We start from the raw sequence: 6,000 nt of genomic DNA on the forward strand, positions 1-6,000 counted from the left end.
CGAAGAATAGTATAGCTGCGTTCACACCAGAGTTATTAACAAAATTTTATAACCTATAGAATGTTAATAACTTATAAATGTTAATCCTAATGGATTCTATTAGATTGAATGGAGCTTATGGAACAAACACTTATGTTCATCATGTGTATGATAAGTTATGTTCAATCTAATAGAATCTCCAAGGATTAAATCATTAACATATTTTCAACAACTTTGGTGTAAACGCAGCTTTAAACACATGCATAGCCGATAAAAATCGCCTTCGGAAATACTCTTGAGCCACATTAATTTCATTTTAGTTTCATTGAGTGAATTTCTTGTTAAAATTCTTCTGCTTCCGTAGCCCTCCATCTTTATCAACATACTGTACATATTTTATAAAAGTACAAAAAGTGTCTTCTCCCACTGTAAAACTCAGAGTACGTCAGACTTGAAAATAACACAAAATCGTCAATAAAGCCATCCAAAACAGACTGAATCATTGACTAGTTGCATTACCAGTAAGTGTGTTCAAAGCAAGAACACATGAAATTACTTGGTGTAACCTTGAATACAAATTTAGATGTATATTTTAAGATAACTATTAGCTTCGACTCTGCGACTTTATAATTTGTTTGAAGACAATTTCCAATTTTAAGCTTTGCCTTTATGATGGAGAGAAAATACATGAAATTATTATAGATACATTAGAAGGAATGGAATTATTTGGTGTAGATTTGGCAACTCACTGCCAATACACAAGGAATCTTATGTTGGTAGTGCCAAATATTACATTGATAATTATTGTTGTGCAAGTTACAATCAATGCCTATTTGAAGGTAATTGTATATTGCATACTCTAATGATTGTATTGTACAAGTATTTGTATGTGATTTTCGGCAATAAATTCAATTCAATTTGTTCGAATATAACATAACAATCGTAGACATAACAGAGCTGGTTTTAATTAAAAGAGCCAATAAAATTATTCTGATAAAGCGGAGTTCATTTACCTAGAGAACGACAACATTTTATGTTAACTGATTTTCTCTTGCCGGAATGAAATAAATAATATAAGATCTGAAAGGAATTAATTGAATAGAAGACAGTAATTTCACACTCATAGCTCTTCTGAAGATTATTTCGTTGGTGGTGGAGAAATGACCAGGAACAGGAGATGAAGAAAGAAGAAAGATGAAGGATTAAGAGGAAGAAGGGATGAGTGATAGGAGGAAGGAGAAGAAATAATTATTAGAATGAAGAGGAAGGCGTATCTTTGGTATATTTGGTATAATTCAGTATCTTTGTAACATAAATGGTTCTTGTAGTCCTAGTAGTAGTAGGAGGTAGAAGGAGCAATGACAGAAAAGAAGAAGTAAAGAAGTAAAGAAACGAAGGAAGAAGGAGAAAGGAGGGAAACGCGGAGAGGGGGAAGGTAAAAGAAGTAGGAGAAAAAGATAAGAGAGAAGTAGTAAAAGGAAGGAGAGGGAACAACAGAATTAGTGAGAAAGAAAGTTAGAATATGGAGTAGAAAAGAGGAGACGAAAACCGAAGAAGAGAAATTGAGAGGAAAATGCTTGAGAATGACAAAAACATTTTCGATAGAATGGAGCTAAGCGTTTCTGATGGAATACATGAAGAGAAAAAGTGGATTACACAAGAATAGCAGAAAAATGAATTTAGATGCAAACTAGTTCATGAAAAAATCTATTACTGAAACAATAGAAAACCCCTCAGATAGGGCATCCGATAACGTCGACCTGATCACATACTCACTAATTCAACAATGGAGCAAAAGCAACAAGCAAGGGGTGTTGAAGTTTTCATCAGTTTGCCCTACTTTTCTGCAGATCTGAAGGAGCTTGGAATGAGGGGTTCAAGTGCTGGCTGTTACCAAGTTGCACACCACTTCCAAGTGTTTCCCTCCTTCCTCCTTTCACTATAGGGGTGAAAAAAAGGGGAAAAGCGCAACAGGAATAATCGATTATTAATATCGAGAAGGCAGTGTTTGCCACTAACAGCATGCCTGCAATCATTCAGAAGTCGATAGCAGAAAATCAACACGTATTTTCTTGCCCACGCCGACTAATAAGAGCTCTCTGTTGATTTCTTTCCGTTGCTGCCTTGCGGGTTCATGTGATTACATTTTGTCACGCTACCGGCTTTCCCTCTCGACCAATCGACAGATAAACTGATTATTTTAGCGACAGACTGGGGGTCGTTTACCTCCGGGGATATTTTTAAATACAAGGAATGTGATTTGGTTATGTTTACAACTGCTGCGCTATTGCTTGCAATTTGTTTGCAAACAAGAATGCTTAATGGGTGTAATGTTTTCAAGCTGAAGTATTATTAAAGGAAAAATATCTCACATTCTGAATTGGCTATAGTAAGTATTTATCAATTGTCAATACTCTAAATCAGACTCAAGATATTGTGTATTACACTTTTAGAAGGAATTAACCCTGTGGAATATCTACAATTTTTCAATTTTGATACATGTCAGTTTCTATACCAAAATATGAACACCTCATACAAATTTGCAATTAAAGACATTTATTTAATTACATAGCAGCTAAATAAACCAGTATATCAGGTTGGAGCATCCGCACCCGTATGTTTCAGTAACATTAGTAATTATTGAATATAATATTCATAGCATAACACAAAGTAGAAATTGAACGAGGATCAATCTGATGACTTCTAAAATGACAAATCTTTAGAACAGAGTTGAATAGCTGATAAATGTCACTGAAGAAAAACAATTTATTCTTTATAAATATTCGAACCTCATAACTTCTTATTACCGGTCAGGTTTGTGTCAACAGCCACTTGTTCACTGGGGGACTTTCATATACATGTTTTAGCAACATTCATACAGATATTTTTTAATTACAGTATTATAAATTTAGAAGCAAATACTTTATTGAAAACCATTACTAGATCCATGTAACAGTACATGTAAGTGAAAATTATAAAATGAATTGAATTATTGCAAAGATTGAATATCATATAAAGAGGTCAATCACATGGGACAAAATTATCATAAACGGCATTTAATTAATTATTAACTGACTTCAATAAAAGAAATAGAGAAACGATTGAAAAACAGCAACCAAACTATAGTAAACATGACGAGTGGATGCACGCACTAGTTTTGCATTTATGCAAAAAAAACATGAGAAGCCCTACAAATGCACGACCAACACGTGACAACAGCCAAACAAGATCAATAGGCAGTCAGTGAGTAGAGATAATTACAGAAAATCCTTGAAAGTTTTCAAGAGTGAATTAAAATAAATAAATTAGTACTTTACTGAATTTTCAGACTTGGTGATGTAATATCCTATAAACGTTTCTATTTCTCAAATTTGGCAAAGAAACTCGTCCCATTGTTTTTCACATGCCAATCTTGTAGTATTCACATACTAATGAATCATTTTAAGCATTGTGTTCATAGTTGAGAGTATTTTCTTAAGTAAAATGATTTAAAAAAATTTAATAAAATTAAAAAAATTAATTTAATAGAACAAAGATGAAGGAAGACTACGAAACTATTTACTTTCACTGGGATTGAATTGAATCACAGACGATAAAATAATACTGTTTTTTCTTCATCAGACGTAATAAAATATGATTTATTGTATATGGTGATGTTGTGTACTTTTCTCAACTTCTCAATTATGGTGAACATACAAATTATGCTGATCTTCACTAAGTTTTTCAACATTTACAAGCTTTAAGAAAATGCTGGTTTGATCATAAGCAGAAAGTCGTAAGCGTCGTTTCTCAGTTTGAAACACTATGTAAAACGTAGCAATATTGAGCATGTATTAAGAAGGCGATACATCACTTGTGTAGTCTGCATATCATACTCTTCTTTCAGATCAACCCACCACTATTCAATTGAATCAATGTTGGTAATCCATGATCTATACACTATAGAAGTAGATCTTTACTGGAAATTGGTTAACATCCACAAAATTGTAGTTACTTTTTAGGTTAATAGAATATGGATATCATATTCTGTAGTGTACTTGGAAATTTCTTCAGAGTTGACAACAAAATACAAGTAACTAGGGGTTGATTTATCCGTCTTTGAATGTCAAGTACTAATCTATTATAGCTAATGCGTTGAATCACATACTGCCTTGAATCATAGCACCCTTACAAAAAATTGGCTAGCCAGGTTAAGGCTACAAATGACTTTGACAAAGAATGTTTCACCCTACTTTAAACCTTTAACACTAAATCATTTCCTAACATACAATCACATCTTGAGGAATTTTTGCAACAAAAATTCCACAACATTTTTTTCCAACAGAAACCACAACACATTCCATAAAACAAAGGATTTCATAACTTGGGGCGAAACTCTGAAAAAAGTGGTAAATTGCAGAGAGCTTTACCACAAAGCGAGCGGTTATAGAGAGACAGGCAATATCTGGAGTCTGAAGCCAAGACCATGAGTTTCACCAGATTCCCTCAGGCCACAGCAAACTAAGGGTTGCCCTGCCCTGCACTGTACAGTGTACAACGTCGCTCACTTATAAATGGTGTTGCAGACAGTCTATTGATCGCCAGAGTTGTGTGCATTGCATAGGTAGCCTACCAACGCGGATAGGCCACCATTAATATTGCTGGCCACCAACAGAGATAGGCCACCAAATAGTAGTGCGCAACGGAAGTGTTGGTTAAAAATTGTACTGTAAGTTAATGAATAGATAACTAATAAATAAATTAATGTTTATTTCCCAAAAAACTAAAACTACTACATCAATTACAGAAAATATTAGATAAATTACAATTACATACAATAGTTAGTTACAATAAAAATTTCTTATAATGTGTCCTCTACATGTTTAGTGTTTTCTGTGTGGAAATTAACCTACTCCACTACGGCGTACCATGTTCTAAGTAGGTTATCAGTACAATTTCTCAAAAAGTTAAAGATTGCTCCAAAGTCTTGTTGAAAGTTATCATAGTTGGTGCCATACCAAAAGTAATATGAACGTAAATGAATCATATACTTTTATGACATAGAATCACTAGTACCCTTTTACTTTCTTTTAAACTATCAAATAGCCCTATGATAAACCATACACTATTGCAAAAGTGCAACAGTTTTGTCAAAATATTTTTTATATAGCTCATTTTATGGAGTCACAATACTAATGAGGTTAGCTAATAACATTTTTGCATTGTAGCCTACTCTGTATTCTTACGTTAAACTAATGAGTCGAAATGAATGAAATGTTATAAAGAATGGAATGTCCTATCAACCATTCCAGAGACTTCTGCATTGCGAACACGTTTTCAGAATAGCACTAGAATGATCTCTATAGATTCACTAGCAAATAATTTTGTAAAATATCATAATTCCAGTTACCTTGGGTGCAATCTATGTCGATCCAATGGCTGTGGGCTGTGAGGTTGGGAAACTCACTAATTAATTCATTTTGTACTTATAGGAGTCAGATTTGAGTACTGTAATGATGGTACAGAAGATGGTGTGACATTGTGAAGTTACCTGTTTGAATGGTGAGGAAAGTTGGTTCAGTGGGTAAAACAAATTACCTGAAAAAAGAAAAAACATAATTTATTAAGGATCTAATTGAAGAAAAAGGAAAAAGATTTTAAATGAGATTTTGTTTCAGTTCATTCCTCAGTAAATCGTTGCTTTAGAACACAAGAAAGTACGTAATAATAAATTTTTGATTATGTAGGCTACTCTAAAAAATTCAATGCTTGAAGTGGAAATTTGATTCCTAATAAGAATGTAAACTTAGTAGAATTGATGGTAATGTTGTGAAATCTCTCCATAATAAGAAATATCTTTGTTTTCTTATTATTAGAATGTAAACTGTTATAACATTCCACAAAGAAAAAGAGATATTGATCCTTGTATTAAAGTATTATTAATTGAGGGTAAACTTAAACTAATATTAATAAATTGAAAAAATCTAATATGGGGTGTATTATTTGCAATTATTGGGAATTCAATTCAATTTTATTTTTCAT

At 32.9% G+C, this 6,000-nt stretch overlaps 1 protein-coding gene across 1 annotated transcript in view; it reads right to left on the bottom strand.

Moving 5' to 3' along the window:
- LOC111047239 overlaps positions 1-5,527 on the bottom strand; it is a 93,548-nt gene extending 88,021 nt beyond the window's left edge. Inside the window, exon 1 of the mRNA XM_039432381.1 lies at positions 5,510-5,527. The gene's annotated coding sequence lies outside the window, so the exon portion shown is untranslated. The remainder of the gene's footprint in view (positions 1-5,509) is intronic.
- Between the last annotated feature and the right edge of the window lie 473 nt (positions 5,528-6,000).

The sequence above is a fragment of the Nilaparvata lugens genome, chromosome 7 (genome assembly GCF_014356525.2).
Source record: "Nilaparvata lugens isolate BPH chromosome 7, ASM1435652v1, whole genome shotgun sequence".
Classification (NCBI taxonomy): Eukaryota; Metazoa; Arthropoda; class Insecta; order Hemiptera; family Delphacidae; genus Nilaparvata; species Nilaparvata lugens.